The sequence below is a fragment of the Macrobrachium nipponense genome, chromosome 16 (assembly GCF_015104395.2).
Source record: "Macrobrachium nipponense isolate FS-2020 chromosome 16, ASM1510439v2, whole genome shotgun sequence".
Lineage (NCBI taxonomy): Eukaryota > Metazoa > Arthropoda > Malacostraca > Decapoda > Palaemonidae > Macrobrachium > Macrobrachium nipponense.
Window position 1 is genome coordinate 64,700,956 of NC_087209.1, and position 22,500 is coordinate 64,723,455.

The 22,500-nt window shown below is 37.2% G+C and overlaps 2 long non-coding RNA genes across 3 annotated transcripts in view; one reads left to right on the forward strand and one right to left on the reverse strand.

Moving 5' to 3' along the window:
• LOC135195454 (uncharacterized) overlaps positions 1-7,923 on the reverse strand; it is a 109,755-nt gene extending 101,832 nt beyond the window's left edge. The window contains exon 1 of one of the 2 annotated variants that reach the window (XR_010310130.1): positions 7,298-7,923. This is a non-coding gene — a long non-coding RNA (uncharacterized LOC135195454). The remainder of the gene's footprint in view (positions 1-7,297) is intronic. The other variant, XR_010310131.1, reaches the window with a different exon arrangement.
• Positions 7,924-10,993: 3,070 nt separating this feature from the next.
• LOC135195780 (uncharacterized) overlaps positions 10,994-22,500 on the forward strand; it is a 19,384-nt gene continuing 7,877 nt past the window's right edge. Inside the window, exon 1 of the long non-coding RNA XR_010310244.1 lies at positions 10,994-11,043. This is a non-coding gene — a long non-coding RNA (uncharacterized LOC135195780). The remainder of the gene's footprint in view (positions 11,044-22,500) is intronic.

The window sequence follows — 22,500 nt, forward strand, 5'->3', positions numbered from 1 at the left end:
TTGTCATAGGCTGCATGAATTTCCTGGGTAATGTAATCTATAGTAATCATATATATGTGCGTGTACGTGTTTTTGCATGCATGCATATATATATATATATATATATATTATATATATATTATATATATATATATAATAAATATGTATATATATTTGTGCCCTTATATAAGAGAGGGAGGTGAATTTTGGGGACGTAGGCTTACCTCTTTGTCAGTACAAAATCAAACTTCCCTCAGATTATAGCAATTATAGCAAATCTTTCAAAATTGGTAGTACAGGCGTCTTTGTAGTGGGCTCTGGCTAATCGTTGCTACCTCAAGGGCGAACGAGACTGATTTTCTTAGATCTCGATATGTCGCTTAGCAGTCGTTTGAAGTTCAAGTGCACTTATTTTTGGCCAGAGAGTTGGCCCACCCGCCCCCAGATGCTGCTACAGTTCCGGTTTCTGTGTCCCCAAGTTTTTTATTTTATAGGGATGCCCCCTCCCCGCCTCAAACCACCCCCACGAAATAAAGAAAAATATATCTAGCTAACCTTGCTTTTCACCCAAAAGCAACTCACTGACGTCAATCTAACTCAACTAGATTCGATCGAATTTGTGTTTTTACAGTTAGCTTTTTTAAGGCAAAAGGCCAAGCGCTGGGACCTATGAGGTCATCCAGCCCTGAGAGGGAAATTGACGGTAAGAATATTTGAAAGAAGTAACAGGAGGAAAACCTCAAAGCAGTTGCACTGTGAAACAGTCGTCGGAGAGGCTGGAACAACAGATGGAAGTGAGAATATGAACGGAGGCACAGTAAAAGGAATGAAAGAGGTTGCAGCTAGGGGCCGAAAGGACGCTGCAGACCCTTCATAATGCATACAGCGCACCACGTGAGGTGCACTGACGGCATTACCCGACTATACGGGGTTCAGAACGAAAGTCCGCGAAATCATACTCGCTTATATGTTTACATTCAGTTGGCGTTTCAGATTGTAGCAACCAAACGAAGCTTTCATTCCTACACGATTCTAATATTCAAATGAGGTTTCCGCTCCTGTCTATTCTCCATGTATAAATTCGATCTAAAAAATCTTCGCTCGTATTCATAATGGCTCGAAATATCGAAATAAATTTTCCTTTTTTTTTTTTTAGTCAAAGAGGACTTCAGCCCAACCTATTCAACACAACAGCCTTCGAATTACCAACACTTAAGGACTTTAATAACAATCGTGTGAAAACCCACATCACTCAATGGTTACCTGCCTCCTTATTTTCAACAACGGTTCTTGCCCCAAGCCATTTACTCCTATCTGCATGCCATTTACATCGCCAAGGTTAAGCGGTGGTACTCACACCCGAGAAGTCGCTCCTCCCACCATCCCCCAACCCCCACCTTCTCTTCTCTTCTCTCTCTAAAAGGTTAAAGTACTAGTACCGCGGAATTGACGCATCGTCACATGGCCACAGCAAAGACTTCTGTTTAACCTCCATTTTAGAACTAAGAAAAAAAAAAAAAAAAGACGCAACTTCCAGTTCTTTTTTTCTCTCTCTCTTTTGTCCGCTGACAGGATATACTATCCTTCTCGGGTACACCGAACAGATTTTAGCATCATTCTTGTTTTTTTGTCTTTAGCTTCGAACCCAGTGCATTCATACCGAGATACAACTAATAGTTTCATCTCCCTGACAGTAAGTAATGCTTTGAGATTTCCTTTGAGATTTACAGATTCATGTACTGTAGCTACGCTGAATAGTCATTTTTATATAAATGAAAATTCTCATCACAATGAGAATTTTCATTTCAGCTCATTCACAAACACAGAAGTAACAGCTACAATTATAATGATACAAGGCGTGATCCAACCTCCAGCTTACTCGGGGCACGTGCTAGAATCTACGGTCAAATAGAGCGTTGTTTCACCAACGAAAATTCAAATATGCTATATTTTGTTAGAATTAATTGTTCTACACTGTTTAACATACGCATTATTTATTTTTTACATTTTCATTCTAATGAATAAATCATAAATATCTTATCCTAAAATTCCAGTATCTTTAGCTCAGCGCGAAACGCCTTTTTCAGACCTTTTTAGGCTCTTCCATAGACATTTCCTACCCACCCTTCAACAACAACAACAGCAACAAATTAGTTTGTAGGCTTAGTCCCCGAATAAGCGAAAAATACATACATAAGTACCGCACTAATACTTAATCAAGATTGGCCCTTATGTTTGTTTGGTGTTTTTACGTTGCATGGAACCAGTGGTTATTCAGCAACGGGACCAACGGCTTTTACGTGACTTCCGAACCACGTCGAGAGCGAACTTTTGTCACCAGAAATACACATCTCTAACTACTCAGTTGAATGCCCGAGAATCGAATTCGCGGCCACCGAGGTGGCAAGCCAACACCATACCGACCAGCCACTGAGGCGTTTGCTTAGCCCTTTTTACTGTTCCAGAAAAAAACAAGGAGAGGCAAAAAGACGAGTGAATATTTTACTTTTAATTGGTTAGAGGCAACCGAACTTCAGTATTTACCACAAAATCCGAATTAAAAATAAACTCGTCATTTTAGGAGTTCCTCGTTGGATGAGTGGTTTTCGCGCTCGGCCACCAATCCAGTGGTCCGAAGTTCGATTCTCAGCCCGGCCAACGTGGAATCAGAGGAATTTATTTCTGGTGATAGAAATTAATTTCTCGGTATAATGAGGTTCGGATCCCACAATAAGCTGTAGGTCCTGTTGCTAGGTGACCAGTTGGTTTCTAGCCACGTAAAAAATAATCTAATCCATCGGGGCAGCCCTAGAAGATCTGTTGAACAGCTCAGTGGTCTGGTTAAACTAAGATATATACTTAACTTTTTAGGGGTTACTCTACGTCAAAGCTTTGAGCTTTTATCTGAACCTCCTTCGAGCCTGCTAAAGATCTTGAGACATCAGTATCCCAAATTGGAACGTGTACCCATGTAATCTTCTCTAGATGGAAGAGACTCATTAAAAACGGCGACCCCGAATAGGGATAAAGCTGGGAAGAAGAGGAGTCCTTTCTATCGGCGTCAGAATTGCAATTTTGTTTTCATTCTTTTATATTAGGGGCGGTTTCCTGCACTAATGCAGGGGGGTTTCAACCTTTTTTTCCCATCACGTACCCTTCGGGTATTTTTATCGTCAGTAATGCACCTCCTCCACTTCGTATAAAGCAAAGCAATGTCAGAAAAATTCTATTGTGTATATTTGCAAGTACTGTGCTGAAGGGAAGTGCATAACTCTCCTGACATAACCAGTATTATCGTAAACACAAAGAATTCCATAAAAAAATAAAGTTTTATTATCATTATCATTTACCTCAAATAGCTCACAAGCCCAGTGGCTATTCACAAGTTCAATAAAGTCTTCCTTAATATCATCATTAACAAAAGCAACGTCTGCATGGCCAAGGGTCTCTAATTAGCTTCAAGTTTCCTTCAGACACATCGTGAAAGTATATATTTCATTTTGCAGCGAGGAAAGGCAATCCACTCCTATACGCTTACCATCTGAACTACAGTAGAGGTGTTCTGCCTGTCATCAAGTGGGTGGCCAGGCCCATATCCCTAATAACCTGTGGCTAGCCGTGGCGGGCTAGAGGCTAGAGCGTTCCCCCTGATAGACCCTTGGCGTAGTACCACCTGGGATAAGCCTTCATCAATTTTCTTGTTCTTGAAATAACAAGGGAGCCGGCGGGTTATTCCTTCATCAATTCCTATATTCCATGTTACGATATTTCATCATTCATTTGGGGTTTTGACTATTCAAGGATTACGACAGCTATAGGCTACCTCTCTCTGTTTTATAATTCATATACAACTTCTAGCATTCAAGGACTACGAGAACTATAGGCTACCTCTCTCTCTCTCTCTCTCTCTCTCTCTCTCTCTCTCTTCTCTCTCTCCGTTTAATGTTAAACTTGGGAAAGCTCGGGGCATTTAAAATTTTATTCTTAGCAAACGTGGATGAATTCCTCTAATAATTTTTAATTTTGATGAAGACCCTTACTCATTTGCGTAGAGATTATGTTGGGACTGTTTTGAGTAATGGCAGAACTTAGCATATTGCGAGTAAATATACATACATACATTCATACATCCATAAACGTATACAGTGCTGAATCAGATTTGAAAACCATGTTCGAAAGGCTTTGGTATCAGCCGCTCCCTATCGCTACCACAATAGAACAATCAACAGCAAGTCTGTACTCTTACCCAGACGCAATTTTTTAATCTTTATCTCGTTTATTAAACACTTTTACCCTCTTGTATCGCAGTAGTTACGGCGCTGCGCTATCTAGCTCGAATCTGTAAGTCTCCTGCTCTGCCTTGTTCTCAAAAGTCCAGAATTATTTCTTCATTTCACTTACTGTCTTGCATTCGTTTCTTGGTACTCTTTCAAAATCATTCAACAATCTTTGTAACTTCTCAATGACTAACTAATAATAATAATAATAATAATAATAATAATAATAATAATAATAATAATGAAACAGCAATTTCACTGACAACTCCTCATCTTTGCAAGAACACTCGAACTACATCTCCTTTCAGAAAAAATGATATATATATATATATATATATATATATATATATTATATATATATATATATATATATATATCAAATAAGCGTTTAATCTATCTTCAGCAAAGGTCAAAATTATGGAAGGTATTTTCCCCGGATTATCTGTATTTTTGTGACCAAAAAAATATAAAGGCATAACGTAAGCCACAAGTTACACGCAAAACACAATAAACATACTACTTTACTGTTTTAAAATGATCAGGTTGAGGTTAGCCGAAGGACCGAGCAGATCACGTCCTTCGAAGGATGTCCCTAGGAGGATGTCCCCAAATCGACAACCCCACACTCCCTTGAAATGAAGAACCTCAGAGACCGCAGGAATTTAGCCCGCCGGCGACAACTATGAGGTTCGCTAAAGCGACTACTATGGATGGTAAAGAAGAAAAAAGTCATCGGCACACGCCCTTAACATTACCTTCTTCTCAATCGACGTCTCTGGACTGAACTTGAACTTGAGGAGATGTAGCAGTTGCTATGTTGCTGCCTTTTTTTCATCAATGCTACGGCCAAGGACATGATACTACTGCTTCCTTTGTGATCAGCTGTTTTAATAGAACCCGAAAATTGGTGGGTACAACTGCTAGCGCTCTCTCTTTATATGTGTGTGTGTGTGTGTAAAAAAAGGACTGCTAGCGTGAGTCCTTCGAAGAATAGGTATCAAAATCAATCCTGTAACTCAATAAAAAAGAAAATTGATACTATCTCAGAATCAAATTACTTCAGGCTATACTGCTATACTCGTGTGCGCTACAACACAATGCATACATCCACACCATTAATATAATATAATAATAATGTCAACGTAACGGAAAGACTATCATTGGGCAAATATCTATTACGCAACTACACCGGGGGGTGAATATAATCTAGAATTCTCCGTAAACGAATGCTAGGAATCGTCGAACATTTTTTATAGTAGTCGTGTTGCCTTAAGGCACGACACCAAATAAGGGTTCTACTATAGTGCTGCCATCGGTTACCTAAGAGAAAGAATGGTCACGTTTAATTAAACTTCGGCTGGAACACAGTCATGTTGCCACAGGGTTTGACAGCAAACAAGGTCTGTAACATAGCGCTGCCAGCAGTGTACTTGAGAAAAAAGAATACTAGTCACATTTCATCAGACGAAGCTGAAACACCAGCCAAGATAAGACAACTAACAAGGGCAGTACTACAGCGTAGCCAGCAGTTAGCTTGAGGAAAAAAGAAGAAAAATAAAAAACTAGTCACTCAGCCAAGTGGAAAAAAAAAAGCAGTAATGGTATTTAATGAACTTGTTAAACTGCGTCTCAAATGAGCCCCATATTAACGAAGGCAGATCTTTTTATTTATTTAATTTTATCAATAAAGTTCATCATTTTCTTGAATAGCTTGCTATTCAGTCATAGCTGTTATTGAAATGAAATATTGAGTAGTAGGGATACTCGGTGCTTCGAATTGTTCGTCCAATAAATTCGTCAAATTCTTTGAAGGAGCAAGGAGTGAAATAGACCTACATGTGGCCCCACTCTTGTTTCTTATAACCAAGGCTCTTTTAGTATAATTTGGTGAAACTGAGGGATCACCTGACTTAATTTAGTCTAGTATAAGGTCGTTATCATTATGCGAAGTGAGCAAGCTTGCCATCAGAGAATACCTTACAATAAATTAACATTATGCCATTGACAACACAAGTACAAAATCACAGTAATCTTTATACATGCATACAAACATACATACATACAAACATACATACATACATACACACATACATACATACATGCATACATACATATAAATAATATATTCCCGATTCGGGCACATTCTGGTATTCTATGAGACTAGGTCGGTCTCTCTCTCTCTCTCTCTCTCTCTCTCTCTCTCTCTCTCTCTCTCTCTCTCTCTCGTGTATGCATGCATGTGGGTGTGTATGTGCTTGTAGAAGGATTTGAGTTCCACAAGGCCATATTTTTTACTTTTTCGAACTTTAGAATCCAGACATATAATTATATATATAATAACCGAAACACTTGAATAAGAGAATGTCTTTTGCATTAAGAAATAAACTTTCAAATATTCATTGCCTGTAACATACATTCATGCATAACTAAAAAAAAAAATCAAAAGAAACATAGCATAATCCGTAACAGTTTTACTAAAGGTTTTATCAAGTACTACTCAGCCACGTACGGACGGACCGTTAACCCATCAAGGTAAAGTGTCCTTAGATATAGCGATATAGTATTTAACTATAAGAACTAGTGGCAACTGTAAGCGTTCTTTTTTTATATCGGCATTTGACTGATTCATTGATTTAGTTTTGCAAACGTGCGGTACTCCTACTATAGCCGTCTACGCCTAAAATTAAACGTTAAAATTTCTACTTTTTTCATTAAACATTTATTGCACCGAGATGTAAACTTCTTAGTATTGTCTAAACAACTATCGAGTTTCCTTCAATACTATTAAATATTCTAGAAAGAGAAGAAAAAAATAGAAATTTAATCACAAAAATAAACGACAACTTCTAATAGGCTAAAGTAGTCATTCCTATTCCAAAATTAGGACTGTTCAAGACTTTCTCAGTAAAATGATTACATATGCATGACAGTCCTACGAATTCCGAGATTAACGTGGTATGTATACTTCCTAAGGCATTTCCCACTGAAAATGAACGACACAGTTCTTGATCAGATCAGCGTGAAATGCAACAAAGTCTTACCTTGTATCACTTGAGGAGAGCTTTCCAGTGAAACGAGCGTTTGGTTTTAATGCCTGAATGATTCCTAGAAACGCTGGTGGAGGCGAGGTTTACAACAATAGGTACACCCGTGTCTGCAGAGAAGCAGTTTTAACATGCAGCTTCTTCACTCCAAACAGAGGGACTGCATACTAATGGATACTAGGCCTAGGGCAAACGCATTCTCGAAACTGCAGCGCCACCCACGCACTGCAGGCTTTACGGAACTAGGCCTATCGGAGTTTCTGGTCGTATGTTTCAGCTGACGTTCACTCAGTTCCAAGAAATGCACGTGAAATGCCCTAAACACGGGTCCAAAGAAGATAGAAAACGCCCTAAAATACGATTAACATGTAAAAGAACGTTTAGCGGATATATCCGTTCCAGGGAGACAATCCTTAGCACAGCGTTTGGCGCGCTCGTAATAATGAACTCACTATCTTGTTGTGGAAGAGAGGCGCTGAGGAGACGGTTAAATGGTCTTTAACACAACCATTACCGGATAATGAGTGTCCTCGTTTTCGAAAATTAAAAGCTACGCCGTACAAAAATATAAAGACGTTATTAAAAAACGTAAGATTAATAATAACGTGAAACCTTTTGATATGGCAGGAGTACTTGAACGAGATGATCATGTACTACGTAGATCCTGGAACTGGTGGCTCGGTATATCTGCATTATATTATTAGTGGTGTTTCCATTTTTATATAACCGCCACAGGACCTATTATTATTATTATTATTATTATTATTATTATTATTATTATTATTATTATTAATTATTATTATTAATTAGCTGTTTAAAGAACAAAAACTATATGCAGGATACAGGTTGATTCACGTCACCGCTCCATTTATGAGAAGGGAGCCACTTATCCTTCTTAGTTTTTGGCAACTGCGTTTGAGGGAGTTATTGGCTCAGGGCGTGTCCGTTAGCCCAAGGATTCCCTCCTCGTAGGATACCTGTGTCAAAAGGTCAAAATGTGTGTCGTCACCTTACTATTTTTCTTGTTCATTTTTTGTCCTTATTATTCAAAGTAGTGCGAGAATTCATATGAATTGACAGTTTAATTTTCGTTCTCTTTATTAAATAAACGCTCGAGAGTTCATATGGTATTATCTTTTTATTTTTTATTTTTCACTTTATTAAAAAAAAAACGTACGAGACTTCACATAGTACGATCTTTTATTTTTGTTCTCATTATTCAGATACGAACGAGACTTCGTATGGTACGATCTTTTTTATTCTTTTTGTTCTGTGTTATTAATAAAACGTACGAGAATTCATATGGTACGATCTTTTTATTTTTCTATTTTATTAAAAAAAACGTACGCTAATCAATATGGTACGATCATTTATTTTTGTTCTCGTTATTAAAAAACGTACGAGAATTCATATGGTACGATCTTTTATTTTTTTTAATGTACGAGAATTCATATGGTACGATCTTATTATTATTATTATTATTATTATTGGTAGTAGTAGTAGTAGTAGTAGTAGTAGTAGTAGTAGTAGTAGTAGTATTCCAAAACGTACGAGAATTCATAAGGTGCGATCTTTTAATTTTTCCTCTCATTATTCTTAAGTGTACGAGATCTCAATTAATATGGTAAAATCACATTTATTTTTGTTCTTATTATTCATAAACGTACAAGAATTCAGATGGTACGATCTTTTTATTTTTGCTTATTTGAAATAAGCGTACGAGATTTCATATGGTAAGATCATTTTTATTTTTGTTCTTATTATTCATAAACGTACGAGAATTCATATGGTACGACCCAGGACCATCCTGGTACGACCTTTTAGTTTTTTTTCCTCATTATTCATGACTTCGTTTGCAATGTGCAAAATTAGGGTACGAACGGAAGGAAAATGAAAAATAGAGAGACCAGAATCGAATAAGGAAAAGTGATATGTCAACTATAGGAAATCATAGAGATATTTTTTTTTTAATAAAAATACACTTTAAATGCATTTTACAATACAATACATATATAATATATATATTATTTATGTACAGAATCATTAAATACTTATATTTCTTGATAGCTCAACATACTTGAATTTACTATGTATATACATATATATACCCATACCTATACACTGCATATACATACTCATTTCACTTACATACATATCTGTATATACTAAAATTCCAAGTAACTACGTGTAAAAAGAGAGGATTTGCAAAATCCTTGTTACAACTGATTGCTACTAAAGTTCAAAGAATCCGTGAAAGTTCTGCTTCAAAAATCTACATAAGAAAACCCGTCAAGTTTAAATACTGAATTTTAATGCACGCGGGAATAAAACAAAATATGACGGCAACAATACTGAACAAGTAAAAAATGCTCCGAAGACATCGAAAATAGATCTATCTTTCGGTGGTCCTGGTATAAATGCTGTATGACCCGCGGCCCGGTGGTGGCCTGGCCTATATCGTTGACAGACGCACGATTATGGCTAACTTTAAGCTTGAATAAAATTTTGAAAAATGATTGCGGCTAGAGAGCTGCAATTTGGTATTTTAGATGATGGGAGGGTGGATGATCAGTATGTCAATTGGCAGCCCTCTAGCCTCAGTAGTTTTGAAGATCTGAGGGCAGAGAGAAAAAAAAGCATAGGCGGACAGACAAAGCCGGCACAATAGTTTTCATCTTAGAAAACAAAAAAAAGCTACATGATGAACATAATATTTAGGCTACATAACTTTAAGGAGAAGGAAAGCTTCAAATTGGCTACAATACAAATTGACGAAAACATTTAGTTTCCTACCATCATTTCCTAATAAGTTACAGTAGATTCACATCAGCTGTGCATCTGATGTCTAGGCCCGTCCCTTACGATGCTCCTGATTGGCTGTTGATAAGCCAATCACAGGGCTGATAACTCTCAGTCTCTCGCGAAAGTTCACATAGGCAGGATGTATGTTCCACCTCTCATGAGGATACTTTTGAAAGACGTATCTGTCAGGAGAGGTGGAACGTACATCCTGCCTTTGTGAACTCTCACGAGAGACTGAGAGTTTCTAGCTCTGTGATTGGCTTATCTACAGCCAATCAGGATCATCGAAAGGGACGGGCCTAGACATCAGATGCACGGTTGATGTGAATCTACTATAGTAATATATAACGCTGTCTCAAGCTGATGCATAAACGAGTTCTATTCCTGACACGACTGAGAAAGCCCGGTTTTGCCAAATGCAGCGATACCTATTTATGCCATTCGGTCACCTGCATATCAAAGAGTCGGCGGATTTGTCTAATATTTAAAAACTTATTTTAATAATAAGTTAGGTTTTCGAACCGGAAGTGACGAAACCATTGAAAGTGGGAAAATGAATACAAATCAAAAGCATCTAGTAGGTTTCAGCTTGAAAAGGCAAGAAAAATTTCACTGTTCGATAAACTTTTCTTTGGTAGGAAGAATTACAAAGTCTGCAAATACTAGTTTATTCAAAGGGCGGCGGGGGAATGTAATTCCACGCCCATCCTTCAAAATAAACCCAAAAGGATCAAATACCATTCGTGTACAGACAGAACAGATGGAAACCTTTCCCACTTGAGTCAGACATTAACCGGTTTTAGCTTCAAGCGATAAGAAAATCAAAATAAAAAAAGAAGCTATCTGGCATCTATTGGTTGACGGTTAATATAAAGAGACCAACCGTCCCGGTGGGCGGTGACTTCAGTTGCAACTTGAGCGGGAGACTCATCAAATTCCAGGTAAGGATGACTGGTGGTTGACCCTTCCAGTTCCAACAGCAGCGCCTGGAGACAAAGTTTTGTTTGGCGGAATCAGTGACGTCATGGAACTGGAAGCTTCTGGATTTTTCCCTTTGGCTCTGTGTTGTTCTTTTCAAATTATGCTCGTGAATGATGTGATTTGAGTATTATTTTATGCTTGTTACGTACTGATGCAAATTGTAGTATATATATATATATACACATAATTATATTGTTGTACTACATACACACACACCCATATATACATATATATATATATATATATATATATATATATATATATATATATATATATATATATATTATATATATATGTGTGTGTGTTGTGTGTGTGTGTGTGTGTGTGCGTGCGTATATATATTTGTATATATATATATATATATATATTTATTTATATATATAATAATATATGGTATAATATATAAATAATATATATATACATTATGATATATATATATATATATATATATGTTACATATATATATATAATATATATATAATAATTAGTCTATATATCTAATAAATAATATACATAATGCGTCTATGTATGAATTTATTTTATATACCCGTGCCCTTTTCATACTTCTCAAATATCATGCCGTAAATGGATCTGACAAGGGCAGAAGCACCTACTGATTATAATTCCCTTCAGGCGTAATCTATTCTCAGAGTGCAGGGGATCGGTATTAATATTTGTCAATATGAAAATACACGCATGTGAGTGAAAAAGAATGAGTATATATATATATATATATATATATATATATATATATATATATATACATATATATACATACATACATGTAAATGCATATATACGTATACATATAAATACTTACATTACTATATATATATATATATATATATATATATATATATATATATATATATACTAAAAGAAAATTCTTTGACCATAAGAGGATAACTGATGTAATAGCAGCTAGGTAGAGAATCAATGGTTTACCCTAGGCTAAATTATGTTTGTTCCGGAGTAGTGCAATTGGTATATATATATATACTATATATATACATATATATATGTGTGTGTGTGTGTGTGATGTTTTCGACTTCAATTTGCTCTAGATAATCAACTGAAACTGAAATAGACTTCTGAGCTGAAAAAGAGAAAAGAAAAACTACGTACCTGCATTTTACGTGCTGGAAAACATGTACCTACACCCACGCATGCATGCATACATACATATCATAGATATATACAGGGGTGTCCATAAAGTCCCAGCACCATTCTGAGCAATAAATGCTTGTATGGTACTGGGACTTTATAGACACCCTGTATAGTCTGCATATATATATATATATATATATATATATATATATATATATATATATGTGTGTGTGTGTGTGTGTGTTTACCAGCTCGCAATGTATAACCGCACTGTTCTGTCTCTTCTAGCTGAGAAATCTCTCGGAATCTGAACATTTCATCTGGGGCAAACTACTATAAACCGAACAAAACACTTATCTACCAAACTTTCTCTTTACTGGATCAAACATAATTCAACCTGAATTGATCCCATTCGGATAAACAACTGTTCCTCTACCTCTGCTGTTAATAGATTATTAAGGTGATCCACTCAAGCACTGGCTAGCATTGGCCTTGAGCGCTCAAGACATTGGAAAGAGGTATTTGGACAGCAGAAAAAGCTATCCAAGAGACCCTGAAAATAGAAGAAATATAGCACAAGAATCCAAAAGTGGAACTAGTAGGGAACCCCCCACCCCCCTGGTTGCGCGCAGGTAGGGCCCGGAGGGTCACTGCAAACACCCTTGGTGGTCTCTCTGCAGTGCAACCACTCGTGGTCCGCTGAAGGCACCACTATAACTCCGCCCAGCTATTATACATTTACAATAGTTTTCCTTTTATGGTCAAAGTACTTCTTCGTACCTGACGCTCTTCTTGTATGGAATCTCCCGCTGCATGGGCACATGTACATATATTACCCAAGCGCATCATAACAAACACATGACGTAAATCAAGCAAACGTATCACGCCGACGTATGCAAATAGACGGAGTGGAAACTCTTTGTTTCTTTCTTGTGAGACTACGAAGGCCGTTTCTCTCATTATACGATGCCTTTGTGTGCTGTTTGACGTCAATGAAACGCTTACATATGATAATCCCGTCTTCAACATTTCTTCATCGGATTATGCCTGCTGGACTACTTCTTGATACACCATCCTATCCCTTCTTTTTTTTTTTTTATCTAATTCAAGACACTTCAATAGCCTTCGTATTAAGATGGAGGGTTGGTAGGGGGTTATTTATCTTGTTGCTTCAGCTGCTTGGTTTTCCCATCTCGTTACAAATTTAATTTCTTGAAGGTTTTTATCTTACTCGGAGAGTAAGGCTTACAAACTTCTCTATTGTTGTTGTTCTTCTTCTTGTTGGGATGGGGGGTAAGAAAGCCCTATGGAAAAGCTTAAAAAGGTCTGAAAAAGGTGTTTCGCGTTGAGTTAAAGATACAGGAAGTTTACGATATGGTATTTATGATATTTCTTGGGGGTCGTGATGTAGGACTAATATTTCTTTGGGGGTCGTGATGTAGGACTAATATTTCTTTGGGGGTCGTTATGTAGGACTAACATTTCTTGGGGGCCCGTCATCTTTTACTAATATTTCTTTTTTTTTTTTTTGGGGGGGTTTTTTTTGGGGGGGGGAGGTCGGTAATATAGGACTAAATAACCCGGGGGGAACCCCGGGGGGTCCGTTGATGTAGGACACTAATATTCCTAGGGAGTGCGGTCGCGCGGAGGGGGCGCGCGGTCGTTATGTAGGACTAATATTCCTGGGAGGGTGTCGTTATGTAGGTCTAATATTTCTTGGTGACCGTCATCTAGGACAATATTTCTTGAAGGTCGCTATCTTTATGGTATTCGCAGTCTCTTGTCCATGTCTTTACTGTAATTCCCAACGGGCTTGTGCTAAACACGCCACAAAGATGGATACTACCGGGTTTCAAACCTTTAGGGGTCACTATAGTAGTACCAATCTAAGGTGAGGGTTTGGGCGTGTCTAAAAGCGAAAACACGCGTTGCCATATCTTAAAGTTCTTTGTAGAAGCGGCCAAAGTCAAAGCTCTGTATTTCTTACTAATCACCCAAGGGAAACATTACCCTTAGGTCTTAACCTCTGTCCAGTACAGATTATCCTCCTTTCAGAGTCTGGTGAAAGGGGAATGCCCACTCTAATTGTCTTAGAAAGGTTCGCTGGTATAAATTTATTTTTCCTTTATTCAGATAGTGTGTATTGGCATTAAAACTTCAGATATGAAACAGTTCTTTTTATTCTTCAATTAACTTATTAACAACCTACATGAGAGAAAACTAAAGGGAAATCATGGATATGATAAATTTCATACATTAATTATTTCTTTATTTTAGAAACATTCGAGTAATAAATACCGTATATCTAATAAATAAGAATAATAATGATACACTATTTAACCTCGTGATGCATGCATTGACAATGGTTTTCAAAGAGAACAGTACAGAACAGCGTAAAAAGATGAGAGAGAGAGAGGAATGCTTTAAGAGGACTCCTCATCAGAAGATTCCTCATCAGAAGAGTCAAGACTTACAATAAATGAATCAATATATTTATCAATCAAGATATCTTTTTTTGCTGCATCTTCCACTTGCAATTGCTCGGCATGTCTTACGGCCTTTTCCCAATTTTCAGGTGTCACAGTATCCAGAGCTTCTTTAGTAAGTTCCGATAGGTTTGCCATATTAAAATCGTTTAGTTTCGCTATGAAACTTTTCACTTGGCCCCAAATTTCTCAATTTATAGAAAAGTTCAGATAACAGACATCTTTTAAGCATTTAATCACACACAAACACACACGTGTTTGAGCGCCAACTATATTTACATCCGCTAATCCTTACCTTCACCATAAAAGACCCCAGCTTATAAGATTTGACCATTCTTAAGAGATTAACGAAAGGTATATTCTTCTTGACTGACAGATACAGATTTCGATACTTGACCTGAGAATCGAGATTGTAGATGTGGCAACATGTTTGCCACGTTTCTCAAATATGATATTGAAAAACTTAAGAATGTTGATCATTAACAACTGTATACGTAAAAAACATGTTTAGCAAATATTTCAGAGTAATTCCCTTCAGTTTTGGCATATAACAACGACCTATATTCCATAAAATTTTCCTTAGAATGGAAGTTTGGCACCGCACGTAAATGACTTTCGACCCAACAAAACCCTCACCTTAGATTGGTACTACTATAGACTCGGTTTTTTCCATCTGTCCACCAGCGTGTGGTGTTTGCGTATGGTAACACTGCGTCCCGGGCTTTAGATAGTTACATTCAGCTTACATTCAACAATAATAATATCCCTATTTCGAATATTAACGGTGTAATTCGCATACAGTAAATTATTAAAACACTTTTTCAGTTGCAAATGTACGCCCAGATATCCTTTTATTTACCTAAAACTTACAGATAGCGTAACTATCTAAAGTCCGGGACGCAGTGTTACCATACGCAAACACCAAGGGCGGACAGATGGAAAAAAACAGAGTATAGCTAGAAAGATCCCCCCCCCCCCCCCCCCCCCCCCCCCCCCCCCCCCCCCCCCCCACCCCCCCCCCCCCCCCCCCGTTTTTTATGTCATTCACATTCAAGAGCCTTTGCCGCGTGAATGTTATTCTCTTCAGGTGTTACACACACAAGAACGTCCTCTGACTGTTTTGGCAAATTGCTCCACCACCAACAACAATGGTCTGCGGCGGAGAGCAGCAACCTCTGTCGGCTCCGAGAGGCTCACGTCCCATCTCGGTGAACTGATCTGTTTGCATTGATGGTTCTTTGCAGCGTCTTTTTGGCGCCTAGCTCCAACCCCTTTCATTCCATCGGGCTTTCCACCCTCTCTAACAACTGTTTAAATGTGCAACTGCGAGGTTTACCTCCTGTTATTACACCTTTTTAACCTTCTGGCTGTCCAGTTCCTTTACAGCGCTCCCCCGTAGAAAGGTAGTGCCATCAGTGCACCTCATGCAGTGCACTGTAGGCGTTAGTAAAGGTTCTTTGGCAGCGTGCCTTCGGCAGTAGATGCAACCATTTTCGTTCCTTTTACTGTGATTCCTTTCATATTCTCTTTCTTCCATCTTACGTTCCTCCAACCTGCTTTGAGGTTTTTCTCCTGTTACACCTATCAAACTTATTACTGCCAATTTCTGTTTCAGCGCCGAATGACCTCATAGGTGTCAGTGCTTCTTGGCCTTTGGCCTGGATTCTATAATTAATTCAATTCAACTCCACAGAGCTCAATGATCTCACAAGTCTCGATGCTTGGCGCCAGGCTAAGTTCCACATCCCAGTTCCAGTTTACCTATTAGATAAAAAGTTGTAGTTATTAAATCCAACGCGTTCCAGCCGCTAATCAGAGCCAAGTTTACTCTTGTGTGAGACTTTCAATTCTCTATCGCTACTGAATATGTTACTGATTTGATCAAAATCTTCATTTGCTTTAAACAGAAAACTGTATCTTTCTTTCCCAAGCTCGACATATTCCACTGATCTGAGTGAAAACCATAGACTGAAATCTAAGCTAAGTCCCAGTGGTTCTGATAAAGGTTACGAATTCGAGTTCCAGCGATTGTTCTTGGTCGTTTGTGCTCGATAGTGCAGAAAAACGCCTTCGAGAACATTTCAAGTCCGTTTTGAAGGCACACCCTGTTGATTAATTAAAAACTCTCCACATTAGGGCCGAGGGTGAAACCCAAGGCTTGAAATAAAAAGGCATTATTTTCTGTCGTTATACCGAATGAACTATAATCCATTACTCGAATTCTCGTTACTTCATTATCTACAGGGTGTCCATAAAGTCCCAGTACCATTACAAGTATTTATTGCTCAGAATGGTACTGGGACTTTATGGACACCCTGTATAATATTAAAAAATAGGTTGTCAATTTCATCGATTATAATAATCACAACGACGTGATCAATTACAGTTATAGAAATGGATGAGCAGATGTTATAAGTGTACTTGCTTAAGTATACACCTATAATCATGAGTGTAATAGCTATAAATCTCAATAAAATAAACGAGGAGTGGTGCGACCTCCAGCTTACTCGGAACGCGTGCAAGATTTTCCCTTCACACTGGAGTTGTAAACATTATATTCCTAACTAAACGCGAAGTGGTCTTCGTAATTAGTACTTATACTTAGTACTACTCACACTAACGACAAGGATCAAATAAAAAGGACGCAAATTAAATGCGTTCATATCCTCTCAGTTAAAAGTGGAAATACAAGATAATCGAACAGAAACATGGTCCAAATTCAGTACACCAAATAAATTAAACACCTTTTTCTCAGATCTTTTTAGGTTCTTCCTTAGGGCTTTCCTACCCCTCCAACCAGAACAAAAACAACAACAAAGTAATTTGTAGGCTCACTCACCGAGTAAGCGATAAATTCTTCCTGGTTGATAGAGGGTACAGCGAGCAAATACCGTTTTCTGTACTGTGATGCTCAAATCTCATGCGACATGACTCCATAGGATTTCGTTCAAAATTCACTAACTGGCAACCTAGCATGCTCCATATTTATCTATTATTACAATGCGAAACGCGATTATTGCATACAATATGGACATAATATGTTTCATAAGAGTGAAATCTGTCATATATTTCAAAACTATAAGAAAATCTCACGTGTATCAAATTCCAGAAAAAACTCTTTCGAAACATTTTCAAAACTTTCGTTCACACATCGCTGAAGCATTTGACCAATATGAAGTCGTCATCAAGCATCAGTTCAAATAAATAAAAGAAACACGAAAAAAATTGATATAACTTTAATAATACTTCCAAAGCCAACATAAAATTTAAAATAGTCCTATTTGATTGCTTTTACACGTCAATGCTGAAAAAATGTAAATATGTATATACAAGAGTAGAATGCGCCCACCGATATCAACGTGTGAGGGGAGCGTGTGTGACATTTATCATTAGTGTCGGTGCAACAACAACCACCCGGTGTAACATAAGTAGGTCTACACTGAGTAACGACAATGAAATTATCTTGAAAACACTTACTTTATATGTGTTAGAGGAATATTTGGATTTTCATACATAATTAATTGTTATAATTCTTAAATATTCAAAAAAATTGTGGCATACTAGCAAATATTCGCCTATGCAATTATTCATTTTTCAAAGCAAAGATATTGTCCCTAGGCCTAGGTGTTAGATTTCTTTAGCTTACAATTAACAGTCACATCTCTCTATTAACAATTTCTGGCCAGAAAGCAAATGAGGTTATCAACACATTCTTGTTCTTCAAGTTACCTTATGAAAGAATAATTATACACCAAAAGCAAGGAGGACGTTTAAGAAAATAATATTTTAAACCAGTTGAAAAACAAGTGTTCCATACGCCTTGATATTAATACTTATGATATTTCGATTAATAGTCATCTTCTCCATATAATCAAAATCATCATCTTTTATTCCTCAAAGAACAGGTAATCTCTACAAATAGAAACATTAGTAACATTACATCTCATAAGGCTTAGATTATTCTTTTAGGCCTATAAATCATTTTGCAACATATAGGCAGCTTAAACATAGCCTAAAACTTCAACATTCAAAGAAAACTGGCTGTAATTCATATTCCTATTGTATTCGTCAAAAAATAGATAATCTTTACAAATAAATTTATTAACAACAGAGTATATCTCAGAAGGCTTAGTTATTTTTTTAGGCCTATAAAGCATTTTGCAACATACAGGCAGCTTCAACACAGTCGAAAGCTTCAACATTCAAAAAAACTTGTTTAATTCATATTCCTACTTTGAAAATGTTGTTATGACTGTTGAGCTTATTAGGTCTACTGTCATAATGCAGCAGACGTAGTTATGTTGATCGGTCCGAGGAGCATGTTAAGTGTGCTTTCGTTGATGGCACCGCTAACCTTATCACACCGCACTTTGAACTTAGCAGCGTAAAAAAAGAAAATCAGTTCAAATCACACAGATTACGAATTATACCAATGCATAAAAGGGATCATATTCATATAGCCATAAGGAAAATAGGGCTAGCGGTGAATTCACAAACTTTTCGACATGTATGACATTAGAAAAAAAGTATAACACTACTTGGCAACATCACGTTGAGTCTGAGAATCTGGACGATACAAAAAGAATCATGTCGCATGAGATTTGAGCACCACTGTACATTAAATCGGAGGTCAATAAGTGTGTTCCTTTTACTAAGTTGCCCACTAACCTAATAAGTGCATCTCTCATTATGAGTTCGCACTTTGATATATATCTATATATATATATATATATATATATATATATATATATATATATATATAGATATATATATAGGTAATATATGTATATAAATAGATACATAGTATATATGCATTTCTATATACTATATATATATATATATATATATATATATATATATATATATATATATATACGATGCTCATGTATTACACATCACATATGGGAATTATTACTTATTTTTTTTAGTCACTTTTTTGTCAAGGTTTTATTATAATTATTATCATTATTATTCTTCCACTCTGTCAATCCTTCTCATAATTATCTTGTCGTGTAAAGTAAAATTTTGGTGTTCCCCAACTTATTTACTTTTCCGCTTCATGATTCGTCTCTTATATTTGAGTTTATATTCTCTTCGAATTATTTGTTATTGCAACTCTTCCGCGCAACTTCGAAGCGAGGATAATAATCGACGCAGACTTCACCTTGCCTGCAGTCCACTGGGAAAATGACAGAATTCATTACCTGAAATACAGTTTCATTCTTTCGTCTCATGACCTATGTTATAGGCAGAAGAGTTATCGTCCTCACTTACAACCTGTCGTAAGAGTATGGAATTGCCTTTTTAAAAGCCCGGTCTTCGAAGCGATTATTAACTCGTATACGACTGGCGATTTAAGTTTATTTTTTCTAAATAATGTTAATTTTGCTGATTTTAACTCGTATGCATCCTGTGGTTTAAGTTTATAATTTTAGTAATGTTAATTTTGCTGATTTTCTTCAAAGTTTTGACTCCGTAGGGGAGGTAGTGCTGTCAGTGAGCCTCATGCGTTACACTATAGACATTACTTAAGGTTCTTTGCAGCGTCCTTCCGGTCCCTAGCTGCAACCCCTTTCGTTCCTTTTACTGTACCTCCTTTCATAGTCTCTTCCTCCATTTTACTTTCCACCCTCATAGGTCCCTGTGTTTGGCCTTTGACCCAAATTCTATTTATTCAATTAAAAGTTCTGACAGTAAAAGGAGGAATACTAATATCAGCACCACTCACAAATATATATATATATATATATATATATATATATATATATATATATATATATATATGTATGTGTAGTGTGTGTGTGTGTGTAATACATGTGTGTGTCGCGTGCTAATTGCCTTTAAACATGAGAGGCAAATTCTAGTGTAGGTAACGAAAAGGGCCCCCAACCCCAGCCCCACCCACCACTACCCCAAAAAAATTAACGTACCGAGTAACCTCGAATACGCAATACACAGAGATGCCAAGTACTACCACACGAACGGTATTCATTTATCAATTTTTTTTTTCTTTTTTTTTTACCAGACCCAGCACCATCCCCACCTTCCCACACAAGCGCGCGCCAATACCCCCAAGCTCGTACAGACATGCGCACAGCTGAACTCAAAAGAGCAGGAAGGGAAGTTCTTAATAAATACAAAAGACCACTCGTAGGACGCGAGAGAGGCCATTACTAGTTCTTTTCAATTCTCTTCTTAGCAACGGGCTCGAATATTGCTTTGAGTTGATAATATTATTATTTTTTTTTTCTTTGCCTATCACAGTCATCCTATCCGACTGGGTGGTTTATATAGTGTGGGATTCCTGGTGCATCCTGCCTCCTTAGGAATCCATCACTTTTCCTACTTCGTGCGCTGTTTCCAGGAGCACACTCTTCTGCATGAGTCCTGGAGCTACTTCAGCCACTAGTTATAACAGTGTCCCTATGATTATGGATACAATTTCCATATCTCATATCCTTCTTATTTCTATTTTCAGGTCTTGATACCAATTTTTTCCTCTTTCTTTCTCATCTACTCTGGTGTCCAATGGTATTGCGACATCAGTGAGTGATACTTTCTTCTTGATTTTGTCAGTCAACGTCGCGTCTGGTCTATTGGCACGTATCATCCTATCTGTTCTGATACCATAGTTCCAGAGGATCTTTGCCTGATCGTCTTCTATCACTCCCACAGGTTGGTGCTCGTACCTCTAATTATTGCAAGCTAGCTGGTGTTTCTTGCATAGGCTCCAGTGGAGGGCTTTTGCTACTGAATTATGGCTCTTTTTGTACTGGTTCTGTGCAAGTGCCGGACGTTCGCTTGCTATGTGGTTTATGGTCTCGTTTTTCACATTGCACTTCCTGCATATGGGTGAAGTGTTATTTCCATCTATCGCTCATTGGATATATCTGGTTCTTAAGGCCTGATCTTGTGCCGCTATTAGCATTCCTTCTGTTTCCTTCTTGAGTTCTCCCCTCTGTAGTCATTGCCATGTTTCATCACTGGCCAGTTATTTAGTCTGTCTCATGTGCTGTCTGTGCATGGGCTTGTTGTGCCATTCTTTCGTTCTGCTTGTCATTCTCCTGTCTGTATACTTCTAGGTCTTAGTCTACTTTTACCAGTCCTTCCCATGCACTCCTGAGCCACTCGTTTTCACTGATTGTCAGTTACTTGCCCCAGTGCTCTGCTCTCGATGTTGACTCAGTCCTCTACGCTTAGTAGTCCTCTCCCTCCTTCTTTTCGTGTTATGTATAGTCTGTCCGTATTTGCTCTTGGGTATAGTGCTTTCTGTATTGTCATGTGTTTCCTAGTTTCTGCGCTGTATCTAATTACTAGTACAGCCCGTGTGTTTATGGCTTACATCACATCTCCGGCGTTGAGTTTTGACTTGAGTAATAATCCTTAAGTCTCTGATCATCATCATCATTATGATTATTATTATCATTATATTCAGTAGGTGAAGCCTATTCATATGGAACAAGCTCACCAAATTCAAGGAGTGGTTAAGAGGAAGCATAGGAAAATACAGAAAGAGAGCCCACTTATCAAAAAAAGAAAAAAAAATCAATAAACAGATAAATAAATCTTTAAAAATGTATCAAAATACGAGAAGAATTTATTTATTTGTTTATTGATTTTTTTAAGTGGACTCTCTTCTTTCTGTATTTCCCTTTACTGATTAGGATAGTACAATGCTTATTAGCTATCGATAGTATAAGGCTTATTAGCATATTATAATGCTTATTAGCATAGTATAATGCTTATTAGCATAGTATAATGCTTATTATGAGAGCATAATGCTTATAGCATAGTATAATGCTTATTAGAATAATATAATACTTA